This window comes from Electrona antarctica (assembly GCF_951216825.1).
Source record: "Electrona antarctica genome assembly, chromosome: 23".
Taxonomy (NCBI): Eukaryota; Metazoa; Chordata; class Actinopteri; order Myctophiformes; family Myctophidae; genus Electrona; species Electrona antarctica.
Window position 1 is genome coordinate 3,271,756 of NC_136804.1, and position 11,834 is coordinate 3,283,589.

Sequence of the window (11,834 nt, forward strand, 5' to 3'; positions counted from 1 at the left end):
CTTCTATATAGCCAAAGACAGGAAATCTAGAGGAGGCAAAAGGGGAGAAAAAAAACATAGTGAGGGGAAAAGGGGGTGGGTGGGGATTCAGATTTTACGTCGGCCAGTTTCGAATTGCAGCCGCCCGTAGGTGCCCTTTCGAGAGCAGTTTTGAAGGGGTCAAGGGATTCGCATGTCTTAATGACTGTTGGTAGGGCATTCTTCAAGGTGTTTTTGTTGATCAGTGATGAGATCCTGTATAGGAATCTTGTTCTTAGGTTGCCTTCAATCATGAAGTGACACGCTACGACAATGTGGTGAATGCATTTATGTTGAGGATTATAGGAAAACCGACCTACGTAACAAATCCACGTGACAAAAAGCACACTGACCTAGCCTACCCCATCCCCCCCATTAAAACATGAAAAGAAAACGACATCTCATACAATGTTGTCACATTACATTTCATACCAGAGTCAGTCAGCAAATGCAAACCAACAATGTGTTTCCACCACTGGAGTGAAATGTGTGTTAAATTGAATTGATGGACACATTACACGTAGGCCTATCATTTAATTTAATCGAAGTCATCAATCAAAACAACCATCTATAAATGTTAGGCCTGCGAGTATATCGATGGACAATGCTTTAGTTTATAGGACAATTATTTTGGATGAACATTAGAACATTACATACAAGTGGTAAATCTACCATATTTCTCCCAAGTCTAGAATATTTTCCACCTGTCAGACTAGGCATGTGTGTCTATGTTGCCTATATACATTTCGTATACCATAGCTGTGTGTGTGTGTGTGTGTGTGTGATATTATCATATTAGCCTATAATATATGTATAATATAATATATGTATAATTAGTTTACATCAGTAGGCTGTTCATCATCCATATTACAATGAATCTAGTGCTAATTACAAGATGATGAATGATATGCGTCCTGTGAGCTGTAATCGTATAATCGGTCATGATGTCACATTAGATCCTCATCTGATGTGACAGGTCTTTCATAGCATATGGCGCAATCGAGGCCAGTGGCCAAGCTGCCTGTAGGCGCCAAGACAAAAGATCTCAGTGGGACGCTAATTGCATATAACGTCCTTTACACCTCCCTGCGTTTTTTGGTCTTCCAAGTCGGTGTGGCATCTGTATTCCTTTCAAAGTTGAGGTGTCGATTTATATTGTGGAAAATACCTCCCCCTTGTGGCAAAAAGGCCTAACTTCTAGATAAGTTGACCACAGCTGGTGATTTTTCACCCAGTCTGCAGACTGCAAGAATACAATTTACATCATGCAAAGTAAGCATGCAGGTGCAAGCAGATGTGATATCTTAAACAAGATATGTGTGGTTCGGTTGTATGTGTTGTGTTGGCAGGTGAATGGGTAGTGAGTGGGGTGGGATCTGGGATGTGGTAGAATAGAATAGATAAACAACCTTGTGTCTGCAAGGCTTGGAAATCTAATGCACAACATGTTTTCTTAGTTCTCTCCCTAAACATTAACTGCCCCAAGTGTATTTGGGCTTTCAATTGTGTGTGAGTGTATTATGTCTATATGGCCCTGGCCTATAGGCTGTTCTTGGTTAACTTGTCAACTTAATTTATATAGTAAATACTTAAAGTTGGGGCCCTGAGCAAAACAAATGTGCAATTAAAAATACAAACCCATATATGTCCCCTGTAGGTTCCCTATTCGCCATTATGCATTTGACCTGTGTGTGTGTGTGTGTGTGTGTGTGTGTGTGTGTGTGTGTGTGTGTGTGTGTGTGCGTGCGTGCGTGCGTGCGTGCGTGCGTGCGTGCGTGCGTGCGTGCGTGCGTGCGTGCGTGCGTGCGTGCGTGCGTGCGTGTCACTATAAATGTCAATTTCAACTCTCACAACACAAGTTTGCAGGTAAAATAGTGAAATAGTGGATATATTATTATTATTATTTCTGTGAAATCTTCCAAGATTTGCAGTTTTAAATGTTAACCAGTCAAAGGAACATGTCAAATAAGCTGTGTACTCACCTGCTTTCCTTGTTCTGTCTTTCTATCTCTGTTCTTCCCTTTCTTGAAAACTGCAAATGTTGAGATGTATGAAAAATAGTTTCACCCATATTTTTTTACACAGTGTTACATAGTTGAGTACCTCAGTGAGTCTCTTGTGCAAGTATAAGAGACAGCTGGATGACAATGTTATCACAAGAAAATAAGAAATTACCTACCTGAGTTCCATCTTAGAGGGACATTTTTACAGTGATAAAATGGCAACTAATGTAATCCAAAAAAAGTCAACCAAAGACAACGATTTTTGTACTGATCTCCTCACTGGTCAGTAAGAAATAGAATACATTGAGGACTCTTGCAGGAGCACTCATTCAATGTTTCTTCGACTATGCATGCACCATATGGTATGGTAACAAGGCTCCAGACAGCCCAAAACAAACTGGCCAGGCTACTGCTTGGCCTTACTCCTACAACTCATCTAACACCTACTGATTTTGATAGGGTGTGTGTGTGTGTGTGTGTGTGTGTGTGTGTGTGTGTGTGTGTGTGTGTGTGTGTGTGTGTGTGTGTGTGTGTGTGTGTGTGTGTGTGTGTGTGTGTGTGTGTGTGTGTGTGTGTGTGTGTGTGTGTGTGTGTGTGTGTGTGTGTGTGTGTGTGTGTGTACGCGCGCGTGCGTGCGCGCGTGTGCGTGCGTGTGGCTCAGGGGTAGAGTGACCGGTTCCCAGTTCGAACCTAGGCTCCCCCACAGTTAGTGTCGATTCGAAGTGTCCTTGAGCAAGACTCTGAACCCCTAGTAATTGCTCCCGATTTGCAGGTTGGTGCCTTGCATGGTTTCCTCCAGCATCGGTGTGTGAATGTGTGTGTGAATGGGTGAATGTAATGCACAATCTCTGTAAAGCGCCTTGGATAAAGGCGCTATATAAATGCACCATTTATGGCTCAAGGTAGACGACAGAGTAGAATACAGCAACTTGCAAATGGGCCTGGTCTACATTACAAGATATGCAACATCACAAAGTCACCCATGTCCATGTACCTGTCAAACTACGTCAACAATCACAACCCAGATTTAGCTCAAAAGTCAAACCACAGTCGTAAATGTATGTGAATCCCTAGTTCCTACTCTCCTTCAAAACTTATACAGGTGGCTGCAATTCAAAACTGGACCCAGTAAAAAGTCAATCAATCAATCATAAAGCTTAGTTACCACATACACTACAGCTACACTGAGCTGCCTTCTAATAAAGTTTAATACGTTCATAGTTCATAAGTAAATTAAAAAGGAGTGAATTAATAATGTCAAATTACAAATTAATATTAAATGAATGGTCATTTGTAATTATTTGTTTATAGTTTTCATAATGTCCAATAATTATGCCAAAAAAATGATTCCCATTTGCACCAGTAGATGGCAGATATGTTTCAAGGTTTAGGTCTAGTTACAGAGCTCATTCTTCAACTTTATGCAGCAGCAGCACTGGTGATTGGATTGTGAAATATAAGAGAAATCCTGTTTGTGAAACAACATAAGATGTATTATTATTATTATTGTCTCCACCAGGCCGAAGGCATGGGGAGAGAGTATGTTTTGCACTCCGTCCGTCCGTCCGTGTGTCCGTCCGTCCGTCCGTGTGTCCGTGTGTCCGTCTGTGAACAGCTAATCTCTGGCACCGTTGGCTTGATCGCAGCCATACTCTGCACACACACTCCCTGGATGCCAGAGCTGAACCTCTGCTCCAAAGTTTTCACATTGGCCTGTTATAGCGCCACCAGGAGGCCGCTTTGTGCAAAACAAATGTTTTGACAGTACACCTACAGATTTTGTCCAAACATTACGCAAATTGGTACACAGTCTCTCTAGAGCCATTCAACGAAACCGGTCTTTCAGATTTTTCAGACTCCATCCTGATTGGCTAAGATTGGCTTCCAAAGTTCCCGGAGTGCTCCGTTTCAAACAAAATGCTGCAAATCATGAACACATCGTGTGATTTCCGTGAAATCTTGCACGCACATTCCCACTAGGCCGAGGAAGAAATGCCACTTGAATATTTTCAACTCAGCCTCATGGTGGCGCTATAACTGGCCGATTTGTGTTTTACCTATAACTGCACCGATCTGTGTAAAACCATGTATGCACACTCCCTAGAGGCCAAGGAAAAACCTTTGCCTGGAATTTTTCACATCTGCTCTTTATAGCGCCACCAGGAGGCCAACATATGTAAAACACATTTTTCTAATATTACTCCTTCAGATTTCATCCAAATTTCACGCAAATCGGTACACATGCTCTCCATAGTCATGTGATCATGTGATTTGTTTGATTTCTCATAATTATCCATCCTGATTGGCTACGATTGGCTTCTAAAGTTTTCAGGAGTAGCCAGTTTTGTACCCGTTTTGTACAAATCGCCACAACTCCTCAACGCAGCGTCCGATTGCGGTGAAACTGTGCATGCCTATTCCCACTACTAGGCTGAGGAAGAAATGCCACTTGACAGTTTTCAAATCAGCCTCATGGTGGCGCTACAACAGGCCAAGTCGCGTCACACACACACACACACACACACACACACACACACACACACACACACACACACACACACACACACACACACACACACACAAACACCCCAAATAAACATGTTTATATTACTCCTAAACATTTTTCCAAACATCACACACACTCCTATCCTCCTGGTGGAGACCTGTGCCCAGAAGGGCACTTTTTCTAGTTATTATTATTATTATTATTATTATTATTATTATTATTATTATTATTGTCTCCACCAGGCCGAAGGCATGGGGAGTATGTTTTGCACTCCGTCCGCGCGCGCGCGTGTGTGTGTGTGTTTGTGTGTCATGAAATGTCCTGCTTTTAGCCTAGGGCCTAGGCCCTCCGGCCTCCGGGTACCCCAAATGTGATTGGCTCCCACAAAGTTTCCCAAGGGAGTTGGCTTGGAACAATTTTGTCTGTGATAGTAGACACCTTTATGAACACATCAAGCTAGTGGTAAGCATTTTTTTTGCAGATTTGCCACAACCTTTGCTAATTTTCCCTAACTAGTAGGAGGTAATGTGGCCGTGGCACGTCTCGGCACCGAAGGTCCACGTTTTATTTTCCTGCTGGTGTCAAAGGTGTCCTTGGAGAAAGACACCTTTATAGGTGTCTTGCTCTATTATGTGGTGGAAACTGGAAAGTATAACTAAGTACATTTACTTAAGTACAATTTTGCTTTAGTAATTCCAATTTCCAATACTTTATATCTCAGAGGTAAATATTGTACTTTTACTCCACTACAATTATTTGAAAACTTTAGTTACTAGTTACTTTAAAGATTTGGATTATTATTACAAAATATACAGTAACCACTTCAGCCCTATATACATTTTGGCCATTTGAAATTAGCCAATCTACAAGCTCACAATGCGAGATCTGCTATTTTCAAAAGCTTTTATACATATTTGAAAACTTGTGAAATTGGACATTCTGCACAATGAGTACACATTCAGTACTTGAAGTATATATTAATACTGACACTTTTGTACTTTTACGCAAGTAAATGTTGAATGACTTTTACTTGCAACAGAGTATTTACACTTTTACTTAAGTAAAACATTTGAGTACTTTTGCCCCCTGGTCTGAGGATGCATACTGTGTGTGTGTGTGTGTGTGTGTGTGTGTGTGTGTGTGTGTGTGTGTGTGTGTGTGTGTGTGTGTGTGTGTGTGTGTGTGTGTGTGTGTGTGTGTGTGTGTGTGTGTGTATAGAGAGAGAGAGAGATAGAGGGAGAGAGAGAGAGAGAAGCTTATAGACTGGGTCAGCTATCACTTTTTAACTTTTGATTAGTGTGTCCAACTATTCACATTCTGTGCTATAAGGATTAGCCAAGGAGGCATTGCTGATCTGTTGAGACAGATGTATTTGACAAAGTCTTTGTGTCACTCTTCACATGCAGGGTCTGTGTGTGTGTGTGTGTGTGTGTGTGTGTGTGTGTGTGTGTGTATGTGTGTGCGCGTAGTATTAACTTGGATTATGCAGTGGTGGGGTAATGCATAGCATGTAGTGTGGTACGAGGTGTATTTCCGTAGGATTTTTTTGCTAAAAGTATTTTTTTTGCTTTTTTGGCTTTCATAGGGACCAAACTGTCAGAAAATGATGGGGTTCAAATTTTCCTGACCCCCACCCCTTAATTGGGGGGTCATATATTTTGGGACCTCCCATAATAGTACGCCAGACAATTAATGTCCGATTTTCATAATATTAGGGTTGTTTTATAGGTTTTTAAATATTCTGAGTTGATTTCTTACACTTTGAAAGAAGCCAGAATAATCTTTTCTGACTTTTGGTTGGGGTCTTTCTTCACCCGGGACCCCCCGGACTCATCTCAGTACTCATTAACTTCCTCGCTCTGCTCCTGTTCCAGAACAATGTCAAATTAGATAATAATTTAAGCATTCAAAGTTTTTGTAGCTGGGCACTGATTACAAAAATGAGTAGTAGTTAATACCAGGGGTCTTCCACAGGGGGTCCGGGACTAGTTTTGCCCCTATTCTTGCACCCATGTATGTGATTTGCAAGTATTTCGAATAGTATTAGAATATCTTGCGTTTATGTACAGTAAAGTACTTTGATAGTTTATTAGTATTCTACCATTATGGTTGACAGGTGTTACTGCAGGGAATAAAGGTATTGCAACTTCTCACTTTGGGCACGCAGAATGTGTCCATTTATTTCACACACTGCACTCACACTAACAACACAACACACACACACCTATCGTCTTAAAGAGCCCATGGTCAATTATGCCTACAATACATTATTTGCAGGATCTATTCATCTTCGGCATCATCATCTTGAATGTCCTCCCTAATAGTGTTGACACAGTCTCCAGCATTTGCAGAGAGGAGTGCAAGGCAGGTTATTGTTTGAGCAGCTGCACCGTACCTTGCAACCTGCTTTGCAACCACATTTGATGAGCTCAAGTACTGCCTTTGGAGCAGGGAGGGCAAGACACCTGACTGGAACATACCCTCCGTATGACTTATCCCGCATTGTGACGTAGTTGGCACGGGTTGGAGGTAGCAGCTCCAAGTTCTTTGACCGAAATAGTTCCCATCTGAGTAATGGCAATGGTGATGGCAGGATCATCATCATCAAGCCTCAAGTAGGCATTGACCCATGTCTTCTTGGAGATTCCAACAAATTTTCCTCCCCAGTCAGCACCAGAGAAATTGTGTAGGCCCAGGAATCCTTGACATTTGTGACGTCCAAGAACTTGAACTCGTTCAAATATATCTATTTCCCTTTTGTTTGTACCTTTGCATGTTGAAAATTTCAGAGAAGTTGGAGCTGCAATGCATTCACAAGACACCAACTCAAGTAACAGCAGGAGAACATCAGTGTCGGGTGACCAAACACATATGTCTCGCAAAGCACCATTAGCAGCAGAGGCAAGGACTTGATGAGGAATCAGGGTATAAGCCTCTTCATGTGTGTGCACCTCCTCAAAATCACGCCCCTTGATTAAGTTATCATATATGACAACCAGCGTGAAAGAGCTGTCCCTTGAGAAATACTCAGCAGTCCCTGGCCTAACCAAGAGGCCTAACCCTCTTGGTTGATGATGCAGACAGGAGTTCCTTGATGGACATGGTGAGCTTCATCTCTGGATGGATTTCGTATTCTACAGATGAAGTTGCTCTCTTCTGTTGAGTCTTTAAAGACTGATCCATGTACCGATCAAAGACAATGCGTCCATCATAGCCAGCCATCATCGTTTTGATGCGTTTGTTGAATGCATCCTGAAGATCTGCCAGCTTCAGCATGGTTGGTGTCTTCTTCATGCTCTGAAGCACACCCATGGCGTCAACTATCAGAACTTTGACAGGCTGTGGGATACCTGGAAGATCTTCCTGCATCAGATCAGGCTCTGGGACAACTTCAAGAGGCTCTGCCTTGGCATCTTCTACTAGATGCATCAGACTGGCTTTGTCTGTGGGAATATACAGGGTTCCATCAACAGCACACAGAGAACGGGGAACTATTATCTCATATTCACCAATTGTCTCCTCAAGTTTAGTTACTAAACTTGGTCGGCTGCCTTGGATGATTAAAAATCGTCCCAGCAGTTGACGTTCCTCACGCAACTTGATGATTTTGTCTCCGATACGTACTTTCGTTTTTTCCATCCAATTTGAAAAGGTCTTCAACTTGATTTTTGTCATTTTGTCCCACACTGAGAGACTTGATGTAGAGATCAATCGTTCAGAAACAAACTCCTCAAAGCGCTTCTGGCCCTTATCTGCAAAATGAAGAATGTCATTTTTTGCCCAATCTGACACAAGCGCTGATGAAACCAGACTCTTCAATGGTGAGTTATCTTTGAACAGATTGCCTCCACAGTGCAACTCAATCAATTTACATTGCTTGAGAGCATTTTCTCTTGACCTCAATGCAATCTCTCCTGAGAGCTGATAATGTTCTTTTCTTTCCTTGAAGACCTGGAAGCTTTTTGGAAGCTGTTGAGGTACTGATTCACTAGACCAGAAAGATTAGGTATGGTAGTGACTAGTCGGTCCAGAGCTGATTCATCTCTACTGAGTCCAACCATCCCACCATGTCCCTTTAGCTTCTTGATTTCCTGCTCAAGGGCTTGATCTGTGAAGAGATGAGTGAACGGTATCTCTGACTTTGCCACCACAAATTCACCTGACTTCAGTACGTTCCATGTTTCTGGGTCATCCTGTTCAAGAGCGTTCATTTGGGCAAGATAGACTGGCATCAGTCGAGCATAGTTAAGGAGATCACAAGCAAATAAATACTTGATGAGTTCCTCTAAGGATGACAAGTAGCCCTCCCAGTCACCTGACCGACAACAGAAAGACGAAGAGAAAAGAGAAAGACAGCAGCAGCCTGGCTGATCTTGGCTGATCTTTATTTAGCAGCAATATTTACTACACTTGGGTCTGAGGCACCTTACTTTGAAAATAGCTGATCTACAAGCTCAAACTACAACCTTGTAGATCAGCTATTGTTGGCTAAAGTTCTCCTTGGAAAAGGGATGCAATTCAAGTGGTTCAATGTAAAAAAAGAAAAAGAAAAAAAGTTCCTATCCCACAATGATTTGGTGGGCCCCTGTAGTAACTCTGACGACCCCCTAGGGGTCACGGGCCCCTGTGGAAGACCCCTGGTATTGGCTACTACTATTTTTTGATATCAGAGCCCAGCTACAAATACTTTTATGCTTAATTTTTGATCTAATTTGACAATATTCTGGAGCAGGAGCAGAGCGAGGAATGTAATGAGAACTGGGATAGGCCCAGGGGTCAGTCCGGGAGGTCCCAGGTGAGGAAACACCCCTACCAAAAGTAAAAAAAGATTCTTCTGACCACTTTAAAAGTTTAAGAAATCAACTCAGAAGGTTTTAAAACATACAAAACAATTCTAATATTATGAAAATCGGACATTAACTGGCTGGCATACTGTTCTGGGAGGTCCCAAATAGATGACCCCCCCCCAGAAACGGGGTGGGGGTCGGGAAAATTTGAACCCCATCATTTTTAGCACAAAAATCCTACGGGAGCAGTTTTTTTGACGCCTCGTACCACACTAATGGGGTGGGCAGACAGACACAAGAAGTTCTTCAGAGTTAAGTCCTCGTTTTCAACTACAGACATTTTCATTAGGCATGAAAGAATGGCTTTGTGTGACCAACCATTATGTCATCTCACATATATGTGGAGCGTTGGAGAGAAAATCCCACATGGTATTTTATGAGAGAGGCCTTCTTAGTTCTGGAAACAAACAAGATCGTGTCGTTTCTTGATTCTTAGATTGATGTGAAGGATAACTGGCCATGTTGTGATGTTTTTCAAAAAACGTGAACATTGGGATGGGATGTCAGGCAATCATATACTGAGGGTTGGCAGTCAACTAGTCATACTCATAATAAACACAAGGTTCACAAGGTGTCTTGTTATAATTTAGAGGGGAATTTAAATAAACAGGAGTTTGATTGATTTACATTTGCATACAGACAAAGATCATATGCATGCGCTTAATGAACAGTTACACAGCAGTCAAAACAATGAACACAAAATAATGCTCAAGAGCTTGTTTCCATTGAAATGATTAAATTAACAACATTGAATTGGTTTTACATTTAACAGGTGCAGCCACTCCTATGCACATCTTTGTGTGTATGTCCGTTTGAGCACGGAATGTGGTGATTTAATTGGCTGATGGTAAATAAATGATAAATGGTGCATTTATATAGCGCCTTTATCCAAGTGCTTTACATAGATTGTGCATTACATTCACCCATTGCGGCGGAAGCCATGCAAGGTACCAACCAGCACATTGGGAGCAATTTGGGGTTCAGTGTCTTGCCCAAGGACACTTTGACATGCAGACAGGAGGAGCCGGGATTCTAACCGCTGACCCATGGATCATTGGACGACCTGCTCTACCTCCTGAGCCACAGTCGCCCGGTGATGATGACGTTCTCATCGCCATACATCATCATCATGATAAAAGGCACCGCTCACTTCACAGTTCACACAAGTGTGATCTTTCTTATGTCAATATGTAGCACTAGTATTATTATAGTGTTCTTCGCCATGTGTTAAGTTTCAGTGAAGTCAATATAAAAACATTTATATTTGAATAATATAACTAGCCACAGTAACTACGTGTTAACAAAGATGTGGCTCACAGGAGCACAGGACAGCAGTATTAGGCTATCCAATATCATTTTTTCTTTTTGCATAATCTGTCAGAGAGGCTTGCTTAGCAGCTGTAAGGTTGGCTGTTTCCTGAAGTATTTATAACAAAAAAGGGGGATGACTGGAGGCTGCCATGGTTTCACTCCACAATAGGAAGGGTGTGGTTGAAACTTAGAAGCTCACTCTGGAGTGACTGCTACTCTGAGCCAGAAATTACAGAAGATGTTTAAATATTTTTTTGTCATGGGGTATTTTAAAGGCTACAATTTATGTATGTTACATATAATATCTTGGCTCAGTGGCTGTAGGCTATAAAAAAACGATGTACGTCGTATGCTTACTCGCCTACAGCGCAGGTGAAACAGTATTATTTCAAATTCAAGTTTATTAAAACAAAATGTCCTCAATACAACCAGTATAGGCCGAAGAGGTGATCAAAACAATGTTGGATCCTATGGATCAGTATACTTTTTCCCACCACTGCCAGCCATGAGTAGCCTATAGCCCTATAGATAGATAGAGAGAACAGGTGTATAGTGGTCAGTAAGCTGACACCCTGTACTCAGGTACGCACTCACTCAGTATCGTAGGCTCTACAACAGTGGTATACCAAACGTTTTCATGTCAAGGACCCCCAAATTGACACTAATTAGCCCGCAGACCCCCATTTGAGATATCCCATGGACGGAGGGACCCCCATAAGAGAAGATTTAGCAGTGATTCTCAACCTGTTTAATTTCAAGGAAGGAACCCCAGTTTGACATGCATTAGTCTACGGACCCCCATTTAATGGCATTGTCTGAGACCCCAATGTATATGTAAAATCAATGTTAATTTAACTCTGAGAGTGTACAAATGGAACCAAATGGACCCGTTCCATTTGCACACTCTCAAAAGTTACAGAACCATAAGGGTCCATTTGGTTCCAAACTATCATTTAGCTGGGGACCCCCTGGAACTGGACTTTGAGAACAGGTGTATAGTGGTCAGTAAATTGACACCCTGTACTCAGGAGGACCAGGTAGGCTACTCATCCTCTCTTTGTATCCGCCCCGCCCACCTGCTGCTGTTCCCGCGGGACAGGACTTGTGTCACGCCCCCGTGTGGAGTAGTTCCATTGAGAAGTGCACAGG